This window comes from Thermobia domestica, chromosome 11, assembly GCF_964235325.1.
Source record: "Thermobia domestica chromosome 11, izTheDome1.hap1.1, whole genome shotgun sequence".
NCBI classification, from domain to species: Eukaryota; Metazoa; Arthropoda; class Insecta; order Zygentoma; family Lepismatidae; genus Thermobia; species Thermobia domestica.
In genome coordinates, this window is record NC_137464.1 from 220385553 (window position 1) to 220403453 (window position 17901).

Genomic DNA, 17901 nt, shown 5'->3' on the forward strand with positions numbered 1-17901 from the left:
GTGTCATAGTGATCATTTTCCCATAATCTTCAGAACTCATACATCACAACTAACGTCCAGTACGAACCAAAGTAACAATCTAACCTTCCGATCTAAATTACAACATGTTTCACAAAATATTAATTGGTCTGAATATCAAAAAATAATTCAAGACAACCTTCATAATCTCAGGAATGATTCGGACATCTTTACAATCATCAAACAGTCAGCATCTCAGTCAACACAAAAAATTACCTTCGCAGAAGAACTACGTCAAGTAGGAACACCAATCTACAGCAATACTCTCCTAAACCTATATGGTAGAATACAGAATGCCAGCGAAACATTAATAAATGTATTTTACTCTTCAAAAATTTTATTACTACAAAATCTCCAAACAACTTCAGACTATTCCAGGAACAGAAAGCTATCTCAAATCTTGTAATTAACAATTTGAAACGTCAACATTGGCAGAATGTCTGCAACTCCTTGTCTGAAAGAACTTCATCGTTTAAAATATGGAATTTTTGGAAGAAATTTAAAAATAATCAATCCAATGACTCAAATAATATATCAATGTTTGATACATCATGGTATGACCAGTTTCATAATAAATTAACTCCATGTACAGTAAACAATGATAGATTATTATTAACAAAATACTTATTTGGTAACACAAATACTTTACTGGACAAAAACTTCACTTTGACTGAATTAGAAACAGTAATTAATAACCTAAGGAAAAATACAACACCTGGGATTGATGGGATATGCTTTAATCATTATAAAAACTTACCTCCCTCCGGACTCACTATATTGCTCAACTACTTCAACAATATATGGAATTCAGGCAAGATACCAGCACAGTGGAAAAAATTTTTGATAATTCCTATCCCGAAAGTAAAAGCATCTCAAAACACCAATAATTTTCGGCCAATAGCACTACTGACATGCTCATTAAAAATCTTCGAAAATTTATTATTGAATCGTCTAATTTGGTTCGTAGAACACAATCAAATTTTTCCATCAAATATTACTGGATTCAAAAAAAACTTCTCAACATACGATGCCTTATCTCTCCTTACGGCAGACATTTACAAATCCTTCTACTTAAGACAAAATATTTTAGTTGTTTCACTGGATATTCAAGGAGCTTACGATAATGTGAACTTAGACTTACTACTGCAAAAGTTACATCAAATACAAATTCCTGGGAAGATGATCCGAATAATTCATAATTCACTAATTAACAGAAAAGTTTATATCAAGCTGAATAATTCTTATTCTTCGTCAAGACAAATTTCTCTTGGGCTCCTTCAAGGAAGCAAACTCAGTCCAATTTTATTTAATATTTACATTTTGGAATTAATGGAAAAAAATTTGTCTCCATGTAAATTAATAAGCTTTGCGGATGATATACTAGTAACGTTACCATCTATTAACATCAAAGCAAGTATCCCAAAGTTAGAACAAAATCTAAAACAAATTTATTCTTGGATGTATCATAACGGTTTGGATCTTAACTGGAATAAAACAAAGTTCGTAATTTTCACAAGGAAGAAGTCTTCAAACCATTTTAATTTAAATATAGATAATGTAACAATTACTTCGGAAAACTCACTTAAATATCTTGGAATAATTTTAGACAAGAAATTAACCTGGGACCATCATGTACAATACTTACTGGCCGAAGCAGTGAAATACCAAAAATTACTAAGATGCTTATCATAAAAAAATGGGGTATCAATCCAATCTCCTTAAATACCATTTTAAAACAAGGATATATAGCAAAAATCTCTTACGGTAGCATCTTTATGTTGCATAATCAAACACAACTCAACAAACTGGAACAAATTATTTACTCGCTGGCGAAACTAATTTTCTCACAGCCTTCCTTTTGCCCCAAAAAAGCCTTACTAACAGAACTTGGTTGCAACCCAATCCACTTCATCATCATGAAGCAAGCCTACAATTTCATCTTAAATACAATGGGAAAATCTTCTTCTCAAACAATTAAAAATCTAGATTATATCAATGAGATATTGGGAAAAAGAAAAACTCCATATAAAAAGAAACAACCCTGGTTCCTTCAGGCTTTCAAGAGGTTGAGACACATCAACGCTCACATACAAAAGGTTCCGTCCATCAACTGTTTTGTCTGGGACTATCAAGTCAATTTAACACAGATTACGCCCATCCTTCCAAATTTCTTGAAGATACATCACCCAGAACTAAGAAAATGAATCTATAAAAATATTTGGCAAACGACACTTCAGTCATTGGAAGATGGCACAACTTTAGTTTACACGGATGCTTCGAAATTCCCAAATTCTCATGTTGGAGCCGCAATATACATACCTGACAAATCAAAAATCATAAAATATAAATTGCCGAAATTTACCTCAATTTGTGAAGGAGAAGCATTTGCAATTCGTCAAGCTTTTCTCTATATTCAAAGACATAATCTACCTAAAACATCAATATGTACGGATTCTTTAAGTGTGCTATTAGCATTGAACTCAACTAATTGGACGAAAAATACCTCTTGGACCATTCTAAATATTAAATATTTATATACAAAAATGAAGAACAATAATTTTAATATAACTTTAATATTTGGAAAAGCTCATGTTGACCTGGATCCGAATTTGACCATTATTGACTTAGCTGCTAAACATGCATGTAAGGAAGGTCTTGCTTCTTATATTAAATTGGCACAACGCAACTTTAAAAATGTAATTAACCACTTCATAAATTCTGATTTCACACAATGGAGAATTAATAATAATGATCTTCCTGGTAAATTATATTGGGAAATCAAGGATCATAACAACTCAAGTCGAATACAGCAATTATCCACATGGTCGAGACGTGAAGTCATAATATATTATCGCTTATTGTTCAACACGGCCTTAATACCAACAAAATTATTCCAAATCAAGAAAAAGAACACATACCATTGTTGGTGTGACAAGGGCATTGGAACATTGAATCATATATTATTTGAGTGCGATCTATATAGAGACATCAGATCAACATTACTTCATCAACTGATTTCGACTTTGGGATATTCCCCATTTTCCTATAAATTTATTCTTGGTACCAACAACTGGAAAGCAATAAAAGCAATGGTTTAATACTTAATAAAATCTGACATTAACATATAAAAAAAAATTCAACATAATTACATGTTAATTTAATAGTTTTTTCCCCCTTTTTTTCACAGGTGTAATCAACTAAACATCATGCCTTATCATACATTTGTTGCACAAAACTTGGTGGGTGCAAAGTGATCGTTCAGAAAACACCAATAAGGGTGTAGAAGACAAGACAAGACAAGACAAAATCTGTTCTTAAAAGGAATGGAATTACGCAACAAGAGAAAATCAACTTCAAAAATGAAGTTAATGGCTTTTATGAAACCTGCATTGAATATCTAAGAAAGTGGAGTGTATCGTTCTCTACTTTTTCAATATTCAAATGGATGTTGTTGAAGGACATCCCCAGTTGGGGACAGGTTGAAAATAGTGTTGCGTACTTCAAGGAGAAAGGTATTGAAATAAATGATTCTTTGCTATTCTATCAAGTGGCTTCGTTGAAGGATTTTGTTAGTAATAATATGAAGCAGTGGAACGAGGAAGATAAAAAAAACACTCCAGTGCCACGAGAAGTGGGTTTGTTTTTTCAAAACCTATACTAGGTCTGAACAGCACTCTGAATTTTTAAAGATATGTCAATATGTGTTTGCGATCCCTGCCCATAATGGCAATATTGAAAGAATATTTTCGCTCATGAACATTCAATGGACAGATGAAAGAAACAGGATGGGAGTGGAGACCCTTTCTGCAATTCTTCAAGTACTATACAATTTCAAAATGGACTGTTGTGACTTTTATAACTTTGTATCAGAAAATAAGGAAGTTTTAAAGATGGCTGGGACAACAGTTAAGTATTCTCATAAATCTGCCTCATGAAATGAACTCATGTTTTGCATTACATTATTTTCATGAATATACCTCATGTTACTCATTTTTATAACTGAGAAATGTTACATATATTTTTAGTAGTTTTCAAATATTTCATTTTTTATTATGTAATTAATCCTGCTACCTTTTCAATAGGTTTTAAAACGAAAAAAATGTAAATTTGCCCTTTTTTGTGAGAGATACAAAAAAAGAGAGAACGGAGAAGATAAAAAATATATATTTAGGATAGCAACCTATCCAAAAATAAAAGGTGTCCCGTTTTTTCTAGTTGACGATTTGGTCACCCTAATATTAGCAGATATGAATTTGGAGTCTCCCCCCTTACATGCTTGGATCCGATTTTTCGAATGCATAGTTCACATAGTTTATCGGTTTGACATTCAAAAATGGCAGGTTGGGGATTCCTAAGACAAAGTCTAATTCTCTGCACGGAAGGAGAAAATTATTCGAGTTCCGAACAAAAATGGGGTTAATTCAGTGGCGGTCGGTGGATTGTGGTTTCGGATGTTGCAGTACGAACGAACGGAGACAGAAGATATAAAGTGGACACATTGACTAATCAGCATAACTTTAGATGCAAATGCTATGTGACATGTGAAATTAAATAAAATTCTGTGTTTAAAAAATAAAAAAATGCAGAACATTTTATCCAATTAATCACCTTATTTAATTAGTACGTTCATTCTCCTCTCTTTGATTGGAGCAAATCTGCCTAATACATGTTGGCTGAACTCTGGTATTCTTATTGTCGGTCTTTTTCTCTGGAAAGCATAACTAATGGTGATAACCGTTCTTGGGACATTCAATTCCTTGAAAGTGTCAATTCTTTTTGATGTGCAAAAAAACTTTCCTTCTTTTGCTGACGCCATAGGTACAGTTAATATTAATTTCAGAAGCTTTGTAGATTCACTAAATAATTTTTCTAGATTATTACAAACAATTCATTCTAGCAAACTCAGTCCCTGACAGTAATCCGAATTCCTCTTCAGCGTAGACTGAAGAGAGTTCGTAGCAGAGATTAGTGTTATAAAAAAATGTACATTGAACACACTTTATTCACAGTTTATCTAGGAAAATTTAAAATATATCGTGGAAATTTATCTAGTGCAAACAACATTACTGCCATAAGATGTCTTGTAAATTTAAACTGGATTTTTTAAACACTCTCCTGAATTGCCCTTTGCTTGTTTTGTCTAAGCCTTAATTGCAAGTTTTTCCTCAGTTGAAAGCTGGAAAAAGTTTTTTGTAAGTTATTTACAGAAGTCATGGTATACAATTCATTCAGAATTTGTAGGTTATTTACAGAATTAAAGCACACGCAATAAAATTAAATCTAATAATTAAAACAGCTGATACAAAAGAGGTACTGGTATATGAATTGCGAATGCCACATATTCATACATCAACACACACACATATGCGTAAAAGGAAGAAACTACATTTCAAATCATCCGTCTTTGTTGTTACGCAATGCACGATGAACACAAAGTACTTCCACATGAAACGAAACAATGCTTATCAATGTGATACGTTCTGGAAAGCAAACCTTGAAACCCGCCAGATGTAAAAAAAAAAAAAAAAAAAAAAAAAAAAAAAAGCCAAAAATCAAAGAACGTCAAAACAAACATCATTGCCAGTTCTACACCCAGAAATGTTAGCTGGGAGGTGTCCAAAGTATTTGAGGGAGGTCCAATACGTCTACGTAATATCGAACCTATCTTATACTGCACCCGAAAAATCGATAAGTAATTCTTAATTACTATCATCTATACTTTTAGAAAAACTGATTGAACGATTATTTTTATAAGAAAAGTAAGAGTACATGATGAGGCGTAAAATAAAATATTTAGCTTACATCAATCATTTCTCTGCTAAACAAATATAGTTTGTTAGGAAAGTCTACAAATGTTAGTCAAGTTTCGAAATTTTTGGGAGGTCCGGACCCGGTGGACCCCCATCGTGGCTACGCTCCTGAACATTGCTAACTAGTCCCAAATCCAATGTGGCGTTCCCATAATACAGTTTCATGTAAAAATTATCAAGAGTATAAAATATACTTATTTTATAAAAGTAATACCTGTACGTATATACTAAAATACTATGCACAGACGGGGGGGGGGGGAATTCTACATATTGACTTATTAATATTTGGTTTACAAGTTACTATAGAAGAAGCCTTCATTATCTATATAAGCTAAGAATTAACTTGTAAATGCAGCTCTATTTTCATTTGTTTTCTGCTCTACTACATATTTTCTTTCTTATATTGTAATTCTGCAATGACTTTTTTCAATTGTCATTATATGATTTGCTTCAGTATAGTCCCGTAATTTAAAAATCTGAACGCATAAAAACAAATTCCATTTGTTAATTGCTAGTGAAATAAAATTCAGAAATCTTATTTAGCGCGAATAACCTTCTCGTTCACTGGAAACCGTGTTGTGTTGCAGAAGCACTGCAACGACCAGGGCCTTTAACTTCTAAGAAAGGGGAAAAGAGACTTAACATTCGCTCCAATTGCCGCGCTGAAGTAATCTGGTCGTTGTATGCTCGCTGCAACACAACATAAATTAGAAACTCTGTGACGGATTATTTTTCGCTTTTTAAAACGGATTAACGGAACGGACAGTTACAGAAGTAGAAAAGTATGTTATTTAAAGTATATATGGAAGTATTAGAAAGTAATTTTTCTGTTCTTCACTACTATTGTTAATAATATTTTTTCTCGAAATACTTTGGTTTGCGCAACGCTGCAACACTAACATTAGCCGCCACTGGGTTAATTATAAATAGCCTACACCTGGAGGAGTAGGGAATTCTAATGATGGAAACATGCACGGTGTTCCTATCAAGATCCATCACAGTCTGCTGAGATTACAGGAATTAATGAAGAACTGATTCGGCGATTTGGTATATCATGTAGTGTTCCAAGTAATGTACAAAGATTTCATGCATTCACATTATAAACTACTAAGTTATATCTTAGTCTATATATATGGTTCTTCATGTCGGTTTCTGTTCATAAATTTAAATTCATGGAGGAAGAATTATTCAGTTAACCATCCTGCCTATCGGAATGCTCTCCGAGGAAGCTCAAGAAACAACACATAACAACACTAGAGCAGATAGGGCCTTTCATGCAAGGGAAACTTCTCGAAAAGAGAACATTCGCCATGTATTGCACATGCTCCTACTTAGGTTTAATCCTATAATTTCAAATCAATTTCCTTTTCGAAACAAAAACAAAAACTTACTACACCCTGATGTCAGGAAGTTAATTACAGAACCTACTTCTAAATGCGCAGCATCTCAGGAGGGTGAACTAGGACATGATCAAGGTCGCGATAGTGATACTTGTGATGATAATGGTGATGATGACATCGATGATTATGGTAATAATAATAATAATAATAATAATATAAAATAACGATCCAGACGGCGACAACGAAGACTGCAGAGATGAATCCTAGGCCACTGAAAGAAGATTAGATGATTTATCTCTCCAAGTTTTGCAGGTAAAGTACATTATTGTTCTATTTGGCTCATTTCTTTTTGTCATTTTTAACGTTCAGCTTTTAGTTCATTATTTCTCTCTTACTTGTTTTTCAGTTGTTTTGCATATATCGTGGTCACTCATGGCACCGAGTAATTATTTTACTAGTATAGTGACATATATTGCATGTACAGGTGGGGTTCTATTTTTTTTTTTTTTCAGGCAGATTCTGCATGTGGCCCACTGTGCATCGGTCCGGGCGCTGATAGCAAGAGGGCGACGAACGAGAAACAGGAGGAAAAAGTGTTGAAAAAAAGTAAACGAAGCGATACCCAGTAAAACTATTGGCGTCCTATTAAATCAATATTGTTGTCATTTAGAAAGGAGTACATTTGGTAAAAACTTTCGTGCTCGTGTAGTCAAACACAACCCAAATTTTTCAGTAACAGGTAGTTGCAACATTTTTTTAATGATTACTTATAAGAAGTTATTATATATCATTTCAAATAACGATGTGATATATAGTGTACGCAGGAGTGTTTTCATAATCACAAATGGTCAAATTCTCAAATACGTGTTCACTGTTTTGATGGTCATGAATTTGATTAGTTAATTCCGCTTTTCTACCCAGTCGGATTAATCACGGCGGTGAGAATGAAGGTATAAAAATGATTGGAGTAAAGAGACATGCAAGCTACTGTTTGCGCGGGAATATTAAGATTGAATGTAAACAAGGGAAATAATAGTATTTTCCAGCTTGAAGCAGTTGTAGAGTAGGGAAATTTCGTCTTTTTCAAAGACTGGTCATTACCAGTGATCTTATTGTTCCATTTATATATGAAATGCTTAGAATCTGAAGGAATTTACTGGAATCATTTCTAGTGGGAGTAAAAATTAAAGATATATACCCCCATACAAGTAAACTTCTACCACAAATTTATCCACTGCACAGCGCCGCGCGCTCACACTAAATTTGTGCTACAGATCGTTTACCAGAGTTGCATATGGACTTTCCACATCCCATACATGGCTATTGCTAGTTTCGTTCCCAGTACGTTGCCTTCAAATTCAACTGTTCACATGGTGCGATTTCCTCCAATTTCACGTCGGGGAGATTGAAGAGACTGTCTCTGAAAGATGGATATGGAGGCGTTGAAAAAATATAGGAAAAGGCACTCTCCTTTGGGGAAAACAGTCACAATATAAACGCCTCGCCTCTCCTCTATTATCTCTTGCCTCTTCATAAATGAGGTGAATATCTGCTAGCTATGGACAGAGTAATCTGCCATATCACAGACACGTACAGATAAACAATAAATTTTACTTGAAGACACACGTCTACAGTTTTACACGACTGTGAACAGTGGTCAAAACCGCCTACCGTTGAACACAGCACTTTCTAGCCTGATGTACACCACTTTCACACGTAATACCACAGCATCAGACTGTTTCATTCACAAATTGCATAGATGCTTATTACAACGCAGCTACGCTAATTGACGCTATTCTACAACAATTGTATTGTTATGGTGCCTCAGTGGTAGAGCGTTCACCTCTGGTGCATGGGGTCCTTGGTTCGATCCCAGCTAACTTTGTGGTGGACAAACATCGTGTGCGTGGGTTTTCTCGGGGTTCTCCCGTTTCCTCTCACTTTCTTCATTTCACCATTTTCATTCATTTCTCGCCATCACCGTCTCCTTTAGCCTTGCTGGCATAACAGTCGGACGTAAAACTTAAAGATTTCATTTCATTTAATTTCTTCCTGGATCAGTATCTCCGTTTAGTCCCGTCTTATCCCGAGTTCCTCAAAGGAGTATACTGGATCTACTTGTTTTTACTGTATACAAATGACTTACCTAGCATCTTTTCAATTTCTTCGTCAAATATTTTGCTCTTCTCTGATAACTATAAACTCTGGAGAGTTATTAACACCGTAGATGATGCTTCTTCACTGAAGCTAACATAGATATGTTAAATAACTGGTGCTCTAACTGGAATCTGACCTTAAACCCCAATAAATGTTCTACCTTTTCTATCTCCTTAAAAAAGAACGCACTTCCTCAGATATATATCAACAATATGCCATTAAACGGGTTTCATCTCAAAAAGATCTAGGTGTAGTCTTTAACTAAAAACTCCCCTTTGCGGATCACATCATATCGACCACATTCAGAACTATAAAACTACTTGGTCTACTTTTGAGATTTCCTGAAATACAAAGACTTCTTGCACTTACGATGTTTTAGAAGGCTTTTGTTTATCCACTCATTGAATATTGTTCACCTGTATGGAATATGGTTGTACCTTCTAACCTACCTTGCACCGACTCGGTTTCAAACTTCTTTCCTGCCATAGTTAGATTTAGAAATCCCGAGTTACAGCATCACTCAAGACAGGAACTAATGTCTTTAATGAACTTAAGTACCCCTGTCAAACGACGTCACGCTGCTGATTTACTTTACCCATATAAGATTATCAATGGTAAAATTGATTCTGGATTGATCGCAGATTAACTTTCGTGTTCCTCCGCGGCGATCTCGCTGTCTAAATTTGCTAACTTACGAGACACCTAGGTTATCAAATGTTAAGCACTGCTTTGTTTTACGGACTAGCGAATGATTACAATACACTTTCAACATTTTTTTACTTCTGAAAGAAGTTCTAGAACTCAACTGAAGAGAATATTGTATATTGAGAGATGAACCTTCCTTTTTGTATTTTTTTCCTTTTTATTTTTATCTTTGATTGTTTTGTTGCTCGCTTTCAGCCAAATAGCCTTGCGCCGTATGAAACTTCGTGATAAATAAATAAACAAACAAAACTAAAAAGTCAAGAATTAATGATTCACTGTCATTTTGCTATCTATCTATTAAAATGCTACAACAGAAATGAAAATGCTTTTTTTTTCAATGCTGGCACTCAGCCAGCAACCGTTAGAAACTTGCGCCTTCTGTGCGGTAATAGATGTAAACGTATTAGTGGAGGTCTATAATTTTCGATGGGTCATCCCTTAGCCCATGAAAATGCTTTTTTACTAGCCGAGGCTAGCACCCGCCCAAAGGCTTATTCCCTTTATTCGGGATGAGGGAAAGAAGGAAGATGGGGAGTACATGTAGTTGGTTAATAGAGAGTCTTATTTATTTATTACCTTTATTCCAATAAATCCAAAACAATAATGGTCATTATGGCCTTTTGGTCATTATCATTAGGAACGGAAAGTGAGCAAGGTTGTGAATACAACTATTACAATACAAATCAATATAGAGACCATTGATGAGCTACACTATGGAAAATAAGGATCATGTGATGAGCATATGGTGAGATAGGAGTGAGGTGCTATTGACGACACAACATGAGGGAAATGTTAGTCGGACGAATGTAGGTTATATTCTTATCCAGGGGCTGCTCTGGATGTAATGGAGACATTGGAAGCCCTGTTAGAACGGAAGGATTACTGTGCGACATATGATGGAAGTATGTAAGGTGAGTTCAAGTCTGTGATGCAATCTTCGATGATTGGTAGGAATGGACTGTTGGGCGGAAGAGTGTAATGATAGAGTGTGAATAATATAGATAGTGGTGTATGGCGTAAGAGTGCAGAGGACTTGAGAAATGTAGCATCACGATGCATGGTATCGAACAGCATAGGATGGTGATTCTGGAATCGCTTCGTAAAATAGCGAAGTCGCATATCTTCGAGGTGGTACAGAAGGTTGGCGAAGAAGGTCCGAGCATACAGATCTCTGATAAGACTAGGAAGCCTGATACGGTAAGCAAGACGTAGGGCATGGCGTTCTAAAATGAGCAATCGTTTGTATAAGGAAATCGGGGCATCGACACAAGCTGTATACCCATACGTCAGGACAGGTCGCATGAAGACTTTATAGGTGTTTAAGGCGGTATTTGCTTGGAGACCCCAATTGGTACCTATAAGGCGGTGGAGTAGGTTGAGGCGTTTTGTAGCTTTGGCTGTGATGTATTTAAGATGAGCATTCTATTTCAGCTGGGAATCGAAGGTTATGCCGAGATATGTCACTGTTTTGCTTGCGGAAATAGGTGAATTATCGACCTGGAGGCGGAATCTTGTGGGAATACGGTGGATGCGGCTGAGTGTGCGTGGAAGATGAAACACAATTGCCTAAGTCTTTTTCGAATTGATTTTGAGACGCCAATGTTGACACCAGGTGAAGAAAGAATTTATGGCTTGTTGGAGAAGATGATTAATCTGATGAATGGTGTTTCCAGTGGCTAGTCAGCGTATTGGAATAGACTGACATTTAATGGAAGGCGAGGGAAGTCAGCCACGTATAGTAGATACAATAAAGGGGAAAGAGCGGAAACTTGTGGAACGCCTGAACGGATGAAGACAGGATGTGAGAGATTGTTGTTAATTGAGACATATGTCAGGCAGCAGGAAAGGAAGCCAAAGATGAAGCGAATATAACAAGATGGAAGGTGGAATGAGAAAAGTTTATACAGGAGTCCGATATGCCAAACTTCGTCGAATGCTTACTTTAAGTCAAAGAGCGCAAGACAAGAAGGTTTCTGGAGGTTGTATTGATTAGTGATATGTGTTGTGAGGCGAAGAAGTTGATCATTAATACTGGAAGATGGTCTAAAGCCTGCTTGATGAATAGGGATGGAGTTGTGAGAAGTGAGACGCAGATGAAGACGGAAGATTAATATTCGTTCAAGGATTTTACTGAAGACTAGGATAAGTTGTATAGGGCGGTAGGATGAAACAGAGATTGCTGGCTTACCGGGTTTGAGAAACATTAAGGTTTTAGAAGTTTTCAAGTCGGCAGGAATAAATCCAGTACGGAGAACAAAGGTGAAAATCAGAGAGAGTAAGTAAAGGAGAACGTAAGGACCCTCTTTAATATGGCGATAAGGGATAGTGTCAATACCAGGAGCGGTATTGCGTTTACGAGCAATGGTATTATGAATTTCGGCGACTGTGATGGTGACTGTGAGCGGTGAATTGGGTGAAAGAGTGTGATCGTGATTTGGTTCTAAGGCAGGTGCATGAAGATTAAGATGATCGACAGGATGGAGACGATTCGGTATGTCGGGTGAGAGTGGTGTGAAGATATCTAGAAGATAATGTGCAAAAGCATTTGCCTTTTCAGTATCAGTATGGATAGGCCATTCACAATTAACGGATATGGAGTGCTAGAGGATTTACCAGTTAGTTCATTAAATCGCTTCCTGAATTTTGTGGGATGCGTATTTTCTGATAAGTTATTACATGTTTTGATCCAGGTTCGTTTCTTGTATGCTTCAATATAATTATGCACAGTTCGTTGGTATTGATGAGATAAGCGAAGCGATTCCAGATTTCCGGTACGTTTGTAGTCCCTATAGAATTGTCGCGAGCGACGAATCAAAGTCAAGTATTGAGGCGGTAAGGTAGGTTTGTATGGATGAAGATACGTGTGCAGTATACATTTAGAGGATGCTTGTTGGATACTGTGAGTGATCGTATGGAGAGTATTGTGTAAATCTTGTTCGGGGGTGGAAGCGGTAATGTTTTCTTAGTGGTTGGAGAGATAATTACGGTAGTTCGTCCAATCTGCCCTATCGTAACGAGAAATGAGACTGGTAAGGCATGGCAGGAGTAACTGGATGTTGCTGGCCGTGTGGAGTAATGGTAAGTTCTATAGGCACGTGGTCGCTGCCCATGAGATCCAGTACATCCACTTGTTTCTGAGAAAGTAAGTTGGATGATGTAATAACGACATTCAGGTGTAGTGTTACTGCTGGGTCTGGTAGGTTTTGGGAAGTTATGGATAAAACCAGTGGTTCGATTCCCGGCTGGAGCTCATATGGTTCGGATTCCACGTTAATCAGTAGGTCCACGTCTCATATAGCCTCGCTGCTGAACGGGACGCTAAACAAAAATCAACTCAAAACCAGTGGTATGAGTTTGGATGTATGTGCAAAAGGCCGATTTTTGCCTATCGGAGCGACTGTGGAAGTAAACGTCTGGCATGATAATATAACTGCGAAATGAATTTGAAATAAATTGGAAGAACTGCAACGGAATTGGATGTCCAGGTCAGATGTATTAGGTGGCCGCTGTTGCATAACATTGTTGAACATATAAGGTACTAATTAGGTGCTCGAGCAAAGAGTGTATCCCAGAGCTATGGAGTCTATGGGAAATTGAAGGAGGAAATCCAATAGCTACACCACCGTTGGCGCAACGTGATGGCACAAGGCAGTCGTGACGGAGTAGATGCTAGAAAAGTATTTTGCAGAGCGAGGCAGAAGTAAGATAGGTTTCATTCAGTAAGAAGCAATTGATACGTTCCTCCAAAAGTAGTTATTCAAACAAGGGCTTATGTTTCGCTAAAAAGCGAATATTTAGAAACAAGAAATTAATGGCCATAAGCAGAGTGATGAACAGTGCGTGTAGCAAGGTGTTAAACGGCTGTGTAATAAGGAGTTGAGTGAAAATGAACATAGTTGCCAGAGTATGTACCAGTGAAATTAATGTGGAAGATGCTTTTGGCAGCAAGATGAATTTGCTGAAGGATATGTTGTCTGAGGAACGGATGGATGTTTTGTAAAGAGACTGTAAGAAATGTGAGAAATTGATTGATAGTGATAGTTGGAAAGCTGAAGCTGCAGCAGAGGTATTGTCTGGCGATTCATGCGGACGAATAGGTAGAGTGAGTTCAGGTTTGAGAGGTTCTGCTTCCGGCTTCGCCTTACACTTATAGCTGTAGGTGGGATGCTGAGCGTTACAAGTCGACCATTTAGGAGGGTTGTGGAGATTCGTGCAGGCCTTCATTGCATGAGGTCCGGTACAGAAGCCGCACTTTAATTGATTTTTACACTCACAAGTAAACCTTACGTTTGGGTGAATCGAGTTGCTGACTGAGACTCATATGAGAAAGTAGTACTAAATGTGGTCAGTATTTCAGTGAGGTTGTAGGTGCGAAGCTCCAGGGGTTTAGGAGATACAGCTACCAGAACATCACATGGAAGTACAGAATAGTCTTCATACACTTGGAGGTAAAAGCTCTGTAAGACCTTTTGTAACAAAAAAAGGTGAATAACAAATATATGGGTACATATCAGGACTAGGGGAAAGTCATATAGTAAGGGTATACCTGATGGTGGCCATCTTGAAATCCGCCATTTTGAATTAAGGTTAAGTTTTTAAAATAGGAATAGGGTCATGTGATACATGATTTAAGGCGAAAATTTAATCAGAAGAACAATGGTGACGTTAATTTTGATTTACGCGCAGTTGGTAAAAAGTTACAGGGAAATTAAATATTGTTGCAGCATATGTATGTCCTTTACCCCACCTTGTAAATTTTGTGTTAATGATAATAATTAAATAAAAAGCAGGTGGATAAATATTAGGTCTATGGTAAGATTTGCCTTGATGGCGGCCATGTTCAAATCCGCCATTTTGAATCAGAAAAAAGTTTCAAACAAAAAGCATACCAGTGACACCTTATTAATAGCAAATTTTACCATAACTCCAACGGTATAACCATTTTTGCTTTATCATTAATCAGCACAAAATTAAATGGATCGCTCCTTACGACCACTGCTTTGACGGAATTGTTAACGACAAATGTGTCAAGTGTAACTCGATTGCCTTTGTCAGGTGTGCTCACTGTGAGCAGAGCATTTGTGCAAGTCATGCACTCTTTTCTGAACTACATATTGATTGTACTAATTGAGGACTTTTCTGGAAGAAAGAACCAAGTTCAATTATGACTCAATTCCACTTTGGTCATTTTTCCTTAAATTAGCAACTTGTTTATTGCGATAACAAATGCTGGTTAATGATAAAGCAAAAATGGTTATACCGTTGGATTTATGGTAAAATTTGCTATTAATAAAATGTCACTGGTATGCTTTTTGTTTAAAACTTTTGTCTGATTCAAAATGGCGGATTTGAACATGGCCGCCATCAAGGCAAATCTTACCATAGACCTAATATTTATCCACCTGCTTTTTATTTAATAATTATCATTAACACAAAATTTACAAGGTGGGGTAAAGGACATACATATGCAGCAACAATATTTAATTTCCCTGTAACTTTTTACCAACTGCGCGTAAATCAAAATTAACGTCACCATTGTTCTTCTGATTAAATTTGCGCCTTAAATCATGTATCACATGACCCTATTCCTATTTTGAAAACTTAACTTTAATTCAAAATGGCGGATTTCAAGATGGCCGCCGTCAGGTATACCCTTACTATATGACTTCCCCCTAGTCCTAATATGTACCCATATATTTGTTATTCACCTTTTTTTGTTACAAGAGGTCTTACAGAGCTTTTACCTCCAAGTGTATGAAGACTATTCTGTACTTCCATGTGATGTTCTGGTAGCTGTATCTCCTAAACCCCTGGAGCTTCGCACCTACAACCTCACTGAAATACTGACCACATTTAGTACTACTTTCTCATATGAGTCTCAGTCAGCAACTCGATTCACCCAAACGTAAGGTTTACTTGTCAGATGTAGAATGTGAATTATACGACTGACAGCGCTCGCATCTAACTGGCAGTGGTGGCGACAGGATTCAAATTTATGACGTTTTAAATACATATATGCACCGTCGCTAAGAAGATTCTCTATGGTGTCTTGGGAAGTCGTAAGAACCCGCACCATATAGGTAGAACCATTAGCGTTCTTAATAAGGATGCACTTTAATATCGAATATCCCTCCAGCTGCAATTCTTTAGCGATTTCCTCATCGCTGAATTGCGGGTCTACATCTCGTATGACAACAGAAAGTGCCGGCGGTTTACGTGGAGGCGGAGGTTGCTTTGCTAGTTTGGGATTTAGTTTCTTAAGATCTGATGATGGTCCGAAAATTTCATAAGAGTAAGTGTTACGTATGGTAGAAGCTAGACTTGGATCTGGCGAGCGGATAATGATACCATTCTTGGTATGAATGAGTTGTTTGACGTTAGTTCTAGGCACGTATTTCAAAATACGTAAATAGATCTGACGAAGATCTTGGTATGTAGCGGCATAGTTCGGATAGTGGCCTAGGTGGACCTAAAGACGCTTGCCAATTGCGTTGGTATCAGCTAGGTTGGGCTTGATGAGTCTCTCAGCGGTTACACACAGTTTTGAGCTTCTTCGATCAGGATGTGGGAAAACGTTTCTCAAAATGCAACTGTTCTGATGTTTGGTACGTCACAGTTGATACGGTCGATATTACTAGCGACCATGAAGAATGAAAATGCCTGAATTCCAATCTCTAACTTTGGATTTGAAACCTTAGATTTACGGTTATTTGTACTTTCACGTTTAACAGAGACAAATATTTTAATGTGTGTGTACTTTAAATAAATTAATTAAATACATCTGTTTTATATAAAGTTTATGTTTTGAAATTATTGTTCAAAGCCTTTGTATTTTACTAAGCCTTGTCCAAAATCAATGGAAATGAGGGGCGCTGCCATCTTTGGAGTTCGCTTAAACTATATGCTTGTGGACGTTTATATGTTTGTGGCCAATCCTTTCGACAATGAGATCTTGGAAACTACAGGCTCTAGAAAGATGACGTTTTCACTGATCGATTCCAAATTTTGAATAGATTGTCCAGTTCTAATTGAATATTTAAAAAAAACATGGCCATTATTTCTTTATTACATTTTACGGGTACACTGAAAGTGTTGAAATTTAAAAAAAAAACTAAAGCACCATATCCTACTCATTATACAATGCTACACCACATGTTTGTATATAAGGGTTGTATATGTCTCAGGCGTTTGTTTCATTGACAAATAATATTGAAAAAGGAAGGATAACCATTTTTCCAGTCTAAGATGGATCTTTATTTTTGGAGTGTTTTACCCAATGAACACCATATATAAATGACATTCTACTTAATTGTGTATGTATTTGATTATTACACACTGCATGCAAGAAGAGAGAAAACACTGATCATACATGAATAGGCTCAAACGGTGTGAGATATTGAAAAAATTATAGAAAAAAACTCCCCTTTATACTATCCTTTGCCGATTTTTATCACGACGTCTTTAACTTTTGCCTGCAAAAGGACATGTACATATGTTGTGAGGAATGAGAAGAAGATTCATGCTCATATGTGAATGATGCCTGTATAAAGAGCGCAGGTTCAGCTACTTGTCATAATAAAAAGCTTGATGACTGATACCATCGTTCTCGTATACAGCATTATTTTTTTTAAGTTAAGGACATATTGTTTTTTTTTATTTGCTAAAGAAACTATGCATGTTGATTTGGTCTTACTTATCCTATTTCTTCAAATATAAAGCGCATCATTTGTCAGCTTTTAGACGTCGAAAATTCAGGTGCGCCTTGGATTTGATGGCGTCTTGGATTCGATGTATATACTGCAATATATATATATTTATTCATTGCACGTAGGTTACAACATAGAATCTACTGCAGTCTTTAATAGTGGTAG